At 47.6% G+C, this 15,147-nt stretch overlaps 1 protein-coding gene across 1 annotated transcript in view; it reads right to left on the bottom strand.

The window, feature by feature from the left end:
• The window catches only part of LOC110255902, a 107,526-nt gene that overhangs the window by 55,011 nt on the left and 37,368 nt on the right, over positions 1-15,147 (bottom strand). The gene's annotated exons all lie outside the window — the stretch shown is intronic.

Genomic DNA, 15,147 nt, shown 5'->3' with positions numbered 1-15,147 from the left:
CATATGGAGGTTCCCAGGCTAGGGGTCGAATCGGAGCCGTAGTCGCCGGCCTACGCCAGAGCCACAGCAACGCGGGATCCAAGCTGCATCTGCGACCTACACCACAGCTCACAGCAATGCCAGATCCTTAACCCACTGAGCAAGACCAGGGATCGAACCCGCAACCTCATGGTTCCTAGTCGGATTCGTTAACCACTGAACCATGACGGGAACTCCTAGGGCAGTCAGTATCTCTTGAGCAGCTGCCGTTTGCCTGGCACGATGCTCGGTGCCAGGATGCAGCCATGGACACAATGGACTCATACAGCCTGGAGAGAACTGGACCAGCCCATTGCACAGACAGTAGAGCAAAGTCAAGTCCACCCAGTGCTGAACTGTACAAACAGAGCCCAGGCGCCCTGGAAACCCACCCAGCCTTGTCCCCCGGATTCAGACCACAGGCAACCCTCCCCTCCTCTAGCTGAAAGATTCCCCCCACCAGGGCCCTCTCGGGAGGAAACGTGCAGCCCTCTCCCACCAGCCCTCTGCCCCAACTGGAATGAGGAGGAATTCTGAGGGGATCAGGAAGCTTTCTAGACCTTTCCTGGCTGTGATGGGCCTTGAAGGACAAGTAGGATTTGGCTGGGAGGAATGGAGGAGCACCCTAGGGAAGGATCAGTAAAGGCCTGGAGACCAGAAAACCCACCGGGCCACGAGCATTAAGTGGCGCAGGCAGGGGCAGGGGGTCTGTGAGAAAGAGGAGCGGAGCAGGGCATGAAGGACTCGGGAGGACACGGTCAATGCCATTTCTGGTAGCGGAAGCCACGGGAGCCCTTTGAGGGGCAGCCTCAGAGCTGCTCTTTACGAAGCCCCATGCTGACGGTATCAGAGGGGAAACAGAGGCAGGGACCCCCGAGAGCCCACTGTTGCAGGGGTCCTGGGAAGCCTAAACAGGGGACCCCACCGGAGCAGTGGCAAAGAAGAAAAAGGAATGATTGGAGAGGCCTTACAGTGCAGGACACCACCGCGGCCACCACCCCGGCTGGAGTGTGGGGAGCAGGAGGGGGGAGGAGACAAAGAGCTCTCAGGAGATGGGAGATTTAGCTGTTCTTTATTGATTCCACGAACATTTCCTGAGCACCTGCAGAGGGTCAGGCCCTGTGCCATTCAGGCAGGAAATTGAGCAAAATTGTGCAAAACTTGAAGCCTTGTGATTTGTGCTCCTGTTGGGATGGGGGATGGGGAGGCGGGGGCCAGGGGTCGTCAGGCTCCATCAGGCTCGGGTGCCCCTCTCAGAGCCTTGCTTTTGCTCTCCGTGAAATGGAGGCATCCTTCCCCCAAACAGCTCCCAGGGCCGGGGGAGCATCAGCTGGGTGCTTCAGGAAGCTGCTTCTGGATAGTTTCTCCGGAATTCTGATCACTCAGGCATGTGGAGGGCGTGGGGAGAGGAGGCGGGCTGTCTGAGGACTTGGAGGCAGACCCATGCAGGGGAACAAGGAGCAAGGTCACGTTACTCTCGGAACTGTGGGGATGAGGTCTCAGGGCCCCCTACTTCCCACCAGGGGGAAGAGACCAGGGACAGGGACACTTCGGGAACAGGGACTGTGGTAGTGGTTCCTTCGCCAAAGGCAGCAGCTAATGATTTCAGAGTCCTCTGCTGGAAGCTTTCCTTTCAATCCCCAGGGTCTCCAGGAGGTCCCGTGGTGGCTAGTGGTTACCGAACCCAACTAGTATCCATGAGGATGCCGGTTCGATCCCTGGCCTCGCTCAGTGGGTTAAGGATCTGGCGTTGCCATGAGCTGTGGCGTAGGCTGCAGACTCAGCTCAGATCTCACACGGCTGTGGCCGGCAGCTACAGGTCTGATTCAACCCCTAGCCTGGGAACCTCCATATGCCGCAGGTGCAGCCCTAAAAAGACAACAAAAAAATCTCCGGGGTCTCCAGAAATAAGTATAGAACAAGCACAACCCATGTTTCAGATGTGGACACTGAGAGCCAGAGCTGGAATCCAGACAGCCCGACTGCCACACCCAGCACCTGACCTCTTCTCTGGTGCCCTTTACTGCTAACTCACCCAGGACCCCGTGCCAACCTGCCCCGTCACCACACACCCACTGAGCAGGGGCCCCACCCCCACTGTAGTGCAGGGGCAGCAGAATCTAGGGTGCCTTCCTGGGAGCAGAAACATGCGAAGGTAAAATTTGGACTTGCCAGGACAGGGGAGGGAAGGTGTTTCCCCAAGTCCCTTTGAACCACCAAAGCAAACGCAAGAGGGTCCCTCCGTGTACCTGGAGCTGGGGGTGTGGGGAGGGGCTGAGGCCCGGGATACCCTTTGTCTGCCTCTGGTCATCGGTTTTCCTGGAAGTTTGGAATCTCCCCCTGCCCTCCCCCACCCACAGGGTGAAGGTTTGTGGGGAATGTTCTCCCGCAGAACTCGGCACGAAATAAATTCCATTCTTACTCTGCAAATGACACTGCACATAAATATTCAGTAAATTAGCAGCACGCTTTTATAGATTTATCAGTCATTGCAGGCACAAAATGACAGGCAATGTTGTAGCTGAAATATTAATGCTGACAAATTAATGATTTCTGAGTAAATGATGTCATTTTTGCACCGTTTCATTAAAATTTACTCACTTCTGCTTCATTTCTGGACCCAAAAAAAATTAAAATCATTTCTTTCTCTCTTTCTTCTTTCTTTTTAGTGTGGGATCGGTTCCCAAACCTGAGAGGGACATAAATTTTCCGCAGCAGCACCCCGGAAACAGAGCTGGGGAGCCGGGCAGGGCTAGCCTCCCCTCCCCCAGACCCTGGGGAGGGGCAGGAGAGACCCCCTGGGGCCGTGTGGGGGAGGGGCTGGCAGAGACCCCCTGGGGCCCCCAGTCGATTCCTGGCTGGAACCCAGCAAAGTGGTTTCTCTGGGTCTTTCTGAGAGCAAGGGTGGAGACTGTAGGGGGAAGTGGGGAGGGAACTTGGGAAAGGGTGTGTCGCGGTGGGGGCCACGTCGGGGCAGAAAGAATGGGACGTTGTTACCCTCCCCCATTTTATAAGGCCTCCTCTCTTGCAGTGTATTTGGGGAACAATTAATTCCCGTGACTTCTGTAGTAGGAAAAAAGGGACCACCGATTGTATACCTACGCTGGACCCATCCCTCAGCGAGGCTCTCGGAAGGGACCGACTTAAGTCCAAATCTTGGCGGGATCACTTAAGCTGCAGTGTGACCTTGGGCGAGTATCGTTGCCTCTCTGAGCCTCAGTTGCCCTTTATCGCTTCGCTTCTCAGGGTTCTTGGGAAGAGCAAATAGGACGGTACGTACAAGGCCCTGAGCGGAAACAGCTCTCCCCAGTCGGACGCCCCCACCCGACGCGCTCCCTTGGGCTCCCCGGGGCTCCCTACCCCCACTCCGACCCTGGGAAGGTGAGCGGCTTGCGGAGGAGCAGCGAGGGCTCTCAGGGTGACCTTGCCTGGTCCCGCGCGGGGTGGGAGGGGTGAGTCCCTCCCGCACGCCGCTGCCCGCCTCGGTCTGGTAAACGTGGCCAAATGCAAACAAGCTCTCTGGCCCCGGGCCGGGCGCAGCGGGAGCGAGGGCGGCGGGCTGAGAGCCGCAAGGCGACACAAAGGAAAGGAGAGGGAGGTGAGCGCGCGCCGGAGCCCGGGCCAGCGTATCGGGCAATCTCCGGGCTAATTCGTGTCAGGGCCGGTCTCCTATCTCCCGCCTGGCTCCCTGGCCGCTGATAAAATTGAAGTGGAAATGAAGTCGGATGCTCCGGAGGATCCTCGCCACGACGCGGGTGGGGGGCGGCGCTCTGTCCCCTGCAGCTGCTGCCTCGGCGGCCGCCCTTGGCGCTGCCCTTGGCCAGGCCAGAGGGATGGGGATGCGGGGCGGGGCGGGAGGGACACACGGCAAAGGCCAGTAACCATCCTTTCCTGGTCGGTTCTGGTTATCATGTACCCCGCCGTGGCAGTGGCGTGGAAACACCACCACGTTTATTGAGTGCTTATTATGTACCAGGCCCAACTCAATGGCAGGTGCTTTGCCTGCTTCTCTTATTTACCGCCTCCCCTCCCCCGCAACTGCAGGTAGATGTAGTGACTGGTCCCCATTTTCACAGGCGCAGGCCCCTCGGCACCCAGAATCACAGCGGGCCCAGGGACAGCTAACGGAGGGTGGCCGATTCGCACCCAGGCATTGGCACGCCGCAGCCAGGGGTTCTCCACCGCACCCGCCCTCCACTGAGCAGCGCCCCCCCCCCACCCCCGGTCGGCCGGGCGCCCGTAGAGAGGCAGACGGAAGTGGGGCACTGGTGGTTGTGCACACCTGTTAGGAGGCGGGCCGCCCGGCCATTACCGCCCCTGAACGCTCAACCTTGATCCCATCCCCAGGTGAGATCTTGGAGCTGGGGCCAGGCGCCCGGAACCCAGCACCGCAGCGGGGACTCAGGGAATGCAGGGGGCGCTGGCCCTCTGAGTTGTCTTTCTGACTCCAGATCGGTTCAGGATGAAGTCTATGTACTGCACCAAACTTTCAGCAGGGAGTGGGTGGGAGCCGGAGGCCATGACTGACTCTGCATTTTGGTTATTATTCACTTATATGCACTTCTTTTTTTATTGGATTAGTTTCAGGTGTACAGCAAAGTGATTCTGTTTTTTATCTATTTTTTCCCAGATTATTTTCCATTCTAGGTTATTACAAGATATTGAATATAGAGTTCCCAACAAGCAAATCCTTGTTGCTTATCTATTTTATGTACGGTAGCATCTGTTAATCCCATACTCCTAATTTATCCCTCCTCCCCCTGCCCTTTCCCCTTTGGTAACCCTAAGTTTGTTTCCTGCACGTTTCTTTCTGTTTTGCAGATAGATTCATTTGTATGATTTTTTTAGATCCCACATATATTCACTTGTATGCATTTCTGTGTTGTTTTTTTTTAGGTCCGCACCCTCGGCATATGGACATTCCCCAGGTTAGGGGTTGAACTGAAGCTACAGCTGCTGGCCTACATCACAGCCACAGCAACATGGGATCTGAGCTGTGCATCTTCAACCTACACCACAGCTCACGGCAACACCAGATCTCCGACCGACTGAGTGAGGCCAGGGATCGAACCTGCAGCCTCATGGATGCTAGTTGGATTCTTTCCCCTGCGCCACAATAGGAACTCCCCATGTCTGTTTTATTTATGTACCAGGTGGGCTGTGCCTGCCTGCCCCCAACCATAGCCGCCTCTCTCGGGCTCCAGCCCCATGGCCAGAGTTAGGCTTCCCAATCCTCCAAAGCTTCCAGCTCCTTTCCAGCGCAAGGCCTTCCCACCATCTCATCCTTCAGCGTGGAATGCCCTTCTCCTGGGCAGCATTTTCATTTTTCAAGAGTTACAAGGTTTTAAATCATCCTTTTAATGATGTGGATATACACTGATATACCCAAATGTATACACTGCCTTTTTTTCCCACTGGATACAGAATGGTCATCTAGCTTGAAGCCCTAGGCTGGCCCCTTGGCTGCAGTGGCTCTGAGCTCTCTAGGCTGCAGTCAAGTGCCTCTGGGGCCATTGGATGGGCCTCTCCTGTGGTCAACAAAGGACCAGGGTCTAATTCTACAAAACACCCAGCTAGGTTTTGTCTCTGCCCAGCTGCCCACCTTGTGTGAGTCTCCATGTCTGTTTTCACAGTAGCTTCTCCTTCAGAAGATATTTGATAATATTCTTTTCCACTGAGTGAGACAGCTTTGCTGAGCTTTTTTTTTTTTTTTAATCCGTAGTTTTAGGGCCACGCCCACTGCCTGTGAAGGTTCCCAGGCTAGGGGTCGAATTGGAGCTATAGCCACCAGCCTACACCACAGCCACAGCAACACAGGATCCAAGCCACATCTGTGACCTACACCACAGGTCACAGCAATTGCCGGATCCTAACGCACTGAGGGAGGCCAGGGATCAAACTTGTGTCTTCACGGATCCTAGTCAGATTCTATTCCACTGAGCCAGGACAGGAACTCCCTGCTGAGCCATTTTAATAGCTTTAAGAGCACTGCAAAGGAGTTATGTTCTAAGGGGGGTTCCCATGAAGGAATCTTGACCTGGGACTGAGAAAACTAGGGTCCGAGTCCTGGCTCCGTCCGCTTACTTAGCTGTGTAACCTTTGGACAAGCCACTTTCCCTCTCTGAACCTCAGTGTCCAGTTCCGTAAAAAAAAGGGGGGGGGTTAAAAGTAGTAATACCCACCTCACAGGGTAAAGAGCATAAAGATAGGTTAATAGCAATGAGACTCTGTGTGTGTGTGTGTGTGTTAGGCGATTTCTATGCAAACATCAAATCTTGATATTATTCAGCTCTGCCCTTTGCCTCTGTTTCTTCCTTGTGTCCACACACAGACCCTTGAGATCCTCTATGGTTCCCATTGGTCCCCCAAGGACATTGCATACCCCCATCCTTCCTGTTGAATTTAAATTAATTTCTCCCAATCCTGTCTTCCACCTGCACTGCATCTGGACCTCTTTGGAGTCCCTCGCTATCTGCCTTCTATGTAGGAATTTCTTGCCCTTGGCCTGCCCCCACCCACCCTATTTTTTTTTTTTTTTTAAGGCCACACCTGCGGCATATGGAAGTTCCCCAGCTTGGGGTGGAATCAGAGCTGCAGCTTCAGCCTATGCCACAGGCACTGGACCCAAGCCCTATCTGTGACCCACACCGCAGCTTGTGGCAATGCCAGATCCTTAACCCACTGAGCAAAGCCAGGGATCAAACCGCATTCTCAGGTCCTTAAACATTAGGTCCTTAACCTGAAGAGCCACCACGGGAACTCTTTTTTTTTTTTTTAATTTTAATAATGGTCTGCCCCTCTTGATGGAAGAGTCTTTTTAAAAAGTGACCTTGAGAAAGAAATAATGGCATTTGCAGCAACATGGATGGACCTAGAAATTATCATGCAGAGTGAAGTCAGTCAGACAATGAGACACCAACAGCAAATGCTATCACCTACATGTGGAATCTAAAAAAAGGACACAATGAACTTCTTTGCAGAACAGATACTGACTCACAGACTTCGAAAAACTCATGGTTTCCAAAGGAGACAGGTTGGAGGGTGGGGGGAATGCACTGGGGGTTTCAGATGGAATGCTATGAAATTTGGTTGTGATGATTGCTGTACAACTATAATCGTAATGAAATTCATTGAGTAATTAAAAAAAAAAAGTGACCTTGACTTCTCACTCCTGGATCCCTAGGATCCAGTATGCTGCCCAACACCTAGCAGGGGTTCAAAAAAATGTCTGCAGAATTAAATACTTTTCTTTGGCTGTACCCACAGCATGCAGAAGTTCCCAATCCAGGGACTGAACCCACACCACACTGTAACCAGAGCCACAGCAGTGATGAAGCTGGACAATTAACCCACTGAGCCACCAGAGAACTCCCAGAATTAAGTATTTTGATCCTTTGTTAATTTATCAAAGCAACATCTTCTGGGATGATTTTTTTTTTTTAGTTTTATAAATTATAGAAACAATAACAATAAATACAATTTTGAGAAGGGAAAAAATTACTTGGAATCCCACTACTATTTGTCAATTCTTATTTTTGCTTATTATTTCCAGTCTTTGTTTTTATGCCTGAATAGTTTACATTGCTGCAAATATAGCATGTGTTTAGTGTCCTTTTTTTTTTCATTTCCCATTATCTCGAATATTTGTATACTTTCTACATTTTCATAATGATGTTTTTAATGGCATGAAGTAGAGGTACCAAAATTTATACATATTTTTCCAATCACGTATGAAACTGTTACCAAAATTGAACATAAATTAGATCCTAGAGGAAATTTCAAAACATTCAGAGAATCAACATTACGCAGAACATATTTTCAGACCTCATGCTAGAAAATTAGAAATCAACCCGGAAAGAGCTCTATTAATACCATCTCTGTTTTGGAGTTCCCGATGTGGCTCAGTGGTTAACCAGTCCAACTAGGAACCATGAGGCTGTGGGTTCGATCCCTGGCCTTGCTCAGTGGGTTAAGGATCCGGCGTTGGCATGAGCTGTGGTGTAGGTCGAAGACGCGGCTCGGATCCCATGTTGCTGTGGCTCTGGCATAGGCCGGCAGCTACAGCTCCGATTGGACCCCTCGCCTGGGAACCTCCATGTGCCTCGGGTGCAGCCCTAAAAAAGACTAAAAAAAAAGACCATCTATGTTTTGAATTGAAAACCAAACTTCTAAATAATTTGTGGCTAAAGAATAAATCAATGGAAAGTAATTAAATATTGAGAGTTAAATGATCACGAAAGGGTTAATTCTGACCAATCCTGAACCACTATAGGTGTACCATGGTCTTAGGAACATTTAAGTTCGTGGATGGGCTTCTCACTGTTGTAGTGGGAAGTTACAAATGAGCAAGGGACTGAGGCTAGAATGATCCATGTGGTGATGCGTTAGAGTTGCAGACATCAGCATGGATTTATGTTTAGTTTAAACGAGATACAGACAGTTACATGTAGAATTTTACCTATGTGTACACATATATTTCCTTACTCTGACAGCTGAGAGGACCTAGAAACAATGCCTCTTGGTGGTGGTGTCACATCTAGTACTCAGATCTTGGTTTCTTTTGTCTTTTTTTTTTTTTTTGTCCTTTTAGGGCCACACCTGCAGCATACGGAGGTTCCCAGGATAGAGGTCCAATCCGAGCTAAAGCTGCCAGCCTACGCCCGAGCCTCAGCAACACCAGATCTGAGCTGCGTCTGTGACCTACACCGCAGCTCAAGGCAATGCTGGATCCTTAACCCACTGACTGAGGTCAGGGATCGAACCCACAACCTCATGGTTCCTAGTTGGATTTGCTTCCACTGCGCCACGACGGGAACTCCCAGATCATGGTTTCTAATACCATTCTTCAGGGAAAAGAACCAGTGTTCCTTGGAGAAATGACTGATTGAGGACTGAGGCAGGAAATACACAAGATGATCCAGGAGCATGTTGTTTTGCCAGAAAGAAAGAAAGGGCTCAAATATGAAATAACTCACGTTGATGGGGTATATCTACGAGACACAGAATCAGCTGAGAACTCCCAGTGGCCAAAGCTGGAAAAATTTGAGAAAACAAAAACCCCCAAACACCACGTGGTATTGGATTATAATTCAAAGGTAAATAGCCGTAAGCCCGTAGTGATATAAGTAAACGGTTGAGTAAATAAAGCAATAAAGAAATAGGCGAATCTGTACGGAAAAATCCCAAATAATTTATGTAGATACCCTGCCTTCAAGGGGATGGAGAATAACTTCTCTCTCCTTAAGCGTGGGCTCTGCATAGTGACTTCTCTGCAAAGAGTTCAGTATGTCCAGGGGGAGAAAAGAGCAGCTTTACAGCAGAAGGATCTGACAAACACTACCTCACCCAGGTGACCAAGGTCAATATTAAGGTCATGTTGACAGTATGTACCCTTGGTATGATGTGATGGGAATAACACTTTACCTCTGTGGTCCCCCTCTCAAAAGCACATGACCTCAGTCTGATCATCAGAAAAAAACACCAGATGAACCCCAGCTGAGGAACAGTCTACAGAATACCTGACCAGTACTCCTTAAAACTGTCAAGGTCATGAAAAACAAGAAAAGCCTGAGAAACTGTCATAGTCAAATGGAGCTGAAGGAGACATGATGCTTAGTATAAGGTGGTAACCCTGAATAGGATCCTGGAAAGGAAAAAGGACATTAGCTGAAAACTAAGGAAATCTGAATAAAGTGCGGAGTTTAGTTAATAATAAGGTATCACCAGTGATCCGAGAGTTCCCGTTGTGGCTCCGTGGGTTCAGGATCTGACGTTGCCCCCTAGCCCCCACCCCATGAAGATGCAGGTTTAATCTCTGGCCTGGCTCAGTGGGTTAAGGATCTGGTGTTGCTGTAAGCTGCAGCCTAGGTTGCAGATGCAGCTTAGATCTGGTGTTGCTGTGGCTGTGGTGGAGGCCTCAGCTGCAGCTCTGATTCGCCCCCTAGCCCAGGAACTTCAAATGCCACAGGTATGGCCATTTGGGGGAAAAAAAAATCCATTGATTGTGACAAAGTTACCACATTGATATAATATATTAACAGTAAGAAATTTGGGTGCGGGTTCAAGGGGGACTGTCTAGGTACCATCTTCACAATTTTTTTGGTAAGTCTAAAACTATTCTAAAACTAAAAATCTAGAATCACAAAAGTTTTAAGAATGATAATGCAAGTATGAGGTAATATTTGTAAGGAGCAGGTAAAGCAGTATTTAGAAGTGAATTTATAAACTTAAATGCATGTGTCATGGCCGTTAGTGTGGTTCACCAGATATTCCCAGAGCTTTGGCACCTGGTAGGACTACAGTTCCTGGTGCCTTTTGGTTATATAGAGCCAAAAAGTTGTGAGATGAAGGGATTGTATCACTTCCAGGGTGGGAAACATTTAATTATTGGCACAAAATCATCTACTGCTTTCTTTCTGCCACAGTAACCACCCCCATTTCAGATATTGGCTGCTCCATTAGCCAGTGGCTGAGAGTGAGCATGGCATAGGGCAGAGTCCCTAGCCAACCTATGATGGACTGGTAATATGAGAGAGAAATAAGTCTTTACTGTTTTAAATGACTGGGATTTTACCAGTTACTGTTACTGTATAAATGAATTCATCTTGAGTGATACGGCATGTATTTAGAAAGATAATGTGTATTGGGTAGGTTACTTTCCACTATTAAGTAACAGAAAACCCAGATCAAGTTAGCATCAACTAACAGGAGACTTTTTATCTCCGTATTAAGAGGTTCTGTGGCAGGACTAGTTAGTTCAAATGCTGAGTAACGTCATCTTCCCGCTCCATCCTCTTCACTTGCAAGTCTATTGTTTCAGTCAACACCTTTTGAAGTAATTTGCAGTGCAGCGACAGAAAACTAGTCAGTAATGTGTCAAGATAGGCCACTTGGAGCCATGGTAGTCATTTGCCAACATGAAGGGAGCTACTGACTGGAGAGAAGGGTAATTAGATCAGTGCGACATTGGCCAAGGTGTGTGATGGAGATGCTAGCTGTCCACCACAATCCAATTTTCCCATTTTATGTGGTCATAGAGTGGTAGTTGGGCACATGGTGGCCTCAGTGGGCACTGCATTTCCCAGGCCTTCGTGCAGTTAGGTGGGGCTCTGAGAAAACGCTATCATCAATGGTATCAGTGGGCAGTAGGGATAAGCTCCCCTTCTGGGCTACAGTTCTTTCACAGCATCCTAACCACTAGACCACCAGGGAGCTCTGGGCTACAGTTCTTAAAGCAGCAGGAATGTTTTCCACTGGTCTTTCTTCTTCCTTCCCCCAGACTGGAACTCCAATGTCCTTGGAATCCAGGGATCAACAGGGAATGACTGAGCCAGAGGATGGAAGGGACATTAGTTCCTGGATGGCTTGGGGAAGCAGAGGTCACTTTGGACGATTATGTGCATAAAATATACACTTTGTTCTTTAAGTCACGTGATTATCAGGACTCCTGTTATAGCAGCTTGGGTTTTTTTATCCTAATGAACCCAGGCACAGATAAATAAACCCATAAAACAGAATAGAGAGCCCAGGAATATATTCATATCTACACATAAGAAAATAGCAAGTGTTAGAGATATTACCTCTCATCACTAGGGACAAGAAAGACTATTTAATAACAGCTGTAACACCTCATTCACAAAAAGAAGATGTAGATGTTTCAGTGACCTAACCATGAAAAACAATTCAAGGAAAATATTCTTCATAACCGGGATAGAGGAAGATTTCTCAAACAAGAACAGCATATAAAATAAAAAAATAGACTTTATTAAAATGATACCCTGTTTAAGGCAAAATATGCCATGAGCAAGATGAAAAGGTGGGCAACTTACTGGGAGATATTTGCAATGTATAATGTATCTCTCAGAATGTGTAAAGAATTCCCATAATCTGTTAGAAAAAGATAGACAACCTAACAGAAAAGTAGAGAAACCGCAGGGATAGACAATTCACAAAGAAGGATATTCAAATGGCCACTAAAGCCATGAAAAGAAAAGTGAGGAGGTCCCGCTGTGGTGCAGTGGAAATGACTCCGACTAGTATTCATGAAGATGCAGGTTCGATCCCTGGACTCGCTCAGTGGGTCAGGGATCGGGCGTTGCCGTGAGCTGTGGTGTAGGTCACAGATGTGGCTGGGATCCGGTGTTGCTGTGGCTGTGGTGTAGGCCAGCAGCTATAGCTCATATTCTCCCCCAGCCTGAGAACTTCCATATGCCACAGGTGTGACCCTAAAAAGCAAAAAAAAAGGTGAGGTACCATTTTTTTTCACCCATTAGATTGAGAAAAATAAAGAGATCCCAAAATATAAGAATTGTATTAAATATATAGCAACATATATAGTCCTTGGTGAGGATGTGAGGAAAATATTACTGTCATACAGGACTGTGGAAGTGTAAATATTGCCACTTGGAGGGCAAATCAGTAGCGTCTAATAACATTTTAAAGTGTACATTAACTCTAAGACCTACTCAGAAAATTTAGTTTCTAGCTATGTTCCCTGGAGAATTCCGGCATATGTATACAAAGGATGTGTACTATGCAATTGTTTACTACACAATTGTTACAGCCAAATAACATAAACAACATAAATGAATATCTATGGGGGATGAATTAATGACATATGTTATGTTTATATGGTGGGGTATTATACAGCAGTGTAAAAGGAATGAATTAGATCTATACTGTCATTCCCTCAATATCTATAGGGGATTGGTTCCAGGACCCCTTGCCCCCTGCCTTGCAAACTGCAAAATCCACTAAGGCTGCAGTCCTTGTTACAGTGGCATTGTGATGCTGGTCCTTGTATCTGTGAGTTTTGCATCTGCGAGTTTTGTGGATATGAAGGGCCGACTATACATATCCACATGGATAGTTTTAAATAATGCTAAAGCTGGGTGGGTAGAAACAAGATTCAAAATGCTATGGAAAGTATATTACTTATATATATTTTAAAATATAAAAATAGTACAGTATATGTTCTTTAGGATTACATATGAGTGGCTATAAAAGTTTTCCTAAATGGAATACAAACTTATAAGAATTTATTCTTGCAGAAAGGGTATAGAACTGGGAATGGCAGTTAGAGAAGGTTTTAACTACACCTGTAATATGTAATTCACTTTAAAAAGCAACCAAATGTCGGAGTTCCTGTTGTGGTTCAGCGGGCTAAGAACCCAACTTGGTCTCCGTGAGGATGCAGGTTCGATCCCTGTCCCTGCTCAGTGGGTGAAGATCCAGCATTACCGTGAGCTGCAATGTCGGTTGCAGATGTGGCTCAGATCCAGCATTGCTGTGGCTGTAGAGTAGGCCGCAGCTGCGGCTCCAGTTCAACCCCTAGCCTGGGAAACTCTATATGCCACAGTGTGGCTGTCAAAAGGAAGAAAAAAGAATTGCACACGGGAACCAGGAAGAGAGCTATGCCTTGCAGTGCCCCTCTAGTGCCCTCCCCTCACAAAGCCTAACGTTGTGCCAGCTGTCAAAAAAGAAGCATTTATAGGGCCCAGCTCCAGCATCACCAAGCAGGGCCAACAACAGTGGATTTGGTGGTGAGAGTCAATACATTGATGAGTGACACATTAATGATAGATGGAGGGAATAGAGATATTGGTTATATGATTCTTATCAATTTCTTTATAATTTAAGAATCTCAAAATAATTGTTTTTCTTTTTAGGGTCGCACCTGTGGCACATGGAAGTTCCCAGTCTAGGGGTCCACTCAGAGATGCAGCTGCCAGCCTCTGCCACAGCCACACCAATGCCAATCCCAACCACATCTGCAACATATGGGCACAGCTTGCAGCAAAGCCGGATACTTAACCCACTGAGCGAGGCCAGGGATTGATCCCACAATCTCATGGATACTAGTTGGGTTCTTAACCTGCTGAGCCACAACAGGAACTCCTCAAAATAAAACTATTAAGTGATTACAAGTTAAAGCATTTTTTAAGCAAGAATTTAAAGTTAACTAGTAACAGAATAAAAACTTCCTACACACTAGGGAAGAAAGGTAAAAGGGACAGTGAAGATTAGAAGATCAGACTCTTTGAAAGGAAGCATAAAAATTAAGTAGGTAAAACCAAGAGGCATTTGTTTTCACCAGAGGAATTCTTTCCCTTTTGTCTATCAGTAAGGCCACATCAGTTTAACATAGAAAAAAATGTAAATGAGTAAAACTTCTTTATTAAAAGACAAGGACTTGAAGATGGAGCCAAAACTAAAATCAAATGACATGCTGTTTCTAAGAGACATCCCTAAAAGAAAGTTTAAGAGGACAAGGATGAGTTTTTCCTGTGACAAGTCTATCCTTCGAGGTGCCCTTTCTTTCTTCTCTTCTCCACTTCACCAAAACACTCCTCATAAATATATGTATTTGGGTGGTTGTTTTGTTTTGTTTGGTTTTTTGTCTTTTTGTCTTTTCAGGGCCATATCTGCAGCATATGGAGGTTCTCAAGCTAGGGATCTAATTGGAGCTGTAGCCGCCGGCCTACACCAGAGCCACAGCAACGCGGGATCCAAACCGCGTCTGCGACCTACACCACAGCTCATGGCAACGCTGGATCCTTAACCCACTGATCGAGACCAGGGATTGAACCTGCAACCTCATGGTTCCTAGTCAGATTCGTTAACCAGTGAGCAACAACAGGAACTCCATATTACTCAAAAATAAGCCCCCCCCCCACAAAGAAACCCTACCTAAAAACTAAAACCAAAAGCTTACAATCTTTAAGATATAACTGTCCTCTTTCCTCAGAACATTGAAAAAGAAAACTACCATATGACCCAGCATTTCACTTCCGGGTGTAAACTCAGAAGAATGGAAAGCTTGGTCTCAAAGAGATATTTGTGTATCCTTGCTCACAGCAGCACGGGTCCAAGAGCTAAAAAGTGAAAGCAGCCCAAGCGTTCATCCACAGATGAATGGATAAGCAAAATGTGGTACAGCCATGCAATGCGATATTATTCGGTCTTTAAAAAAGGAGGAAGTCTTGCCATACACAGCACGACGCATGAGTCTTGAAGACATTATGCTCACTGAATAAGCCGGTCACAGAAAGACAAATACTGTAGGGTTCTTACCTAAAGGACTAAGAGGAGTCACATTCACAGAGACAGAAAGCAGCATGGTGGCTGCCA

This window comes from Sus scrofa, chromosome 12, assembly GCF_000003025.6.
Source record: "Sus scrofa isolate TJ Tabasco breed Duroc chromosome 12, Sscrofa11.1, whole genome shotgun sequence".
NCBI lineage: Eukaryota > Metazoa > Chordata > Mammalia > Artiodactyla > Suidae > Sus > Sus scrofa.
The sequence above is the reverse complement of the archived record's forward strand: the minus strand, read 5'-3'. Positions and strand labels throughout refer to the sequence as shown.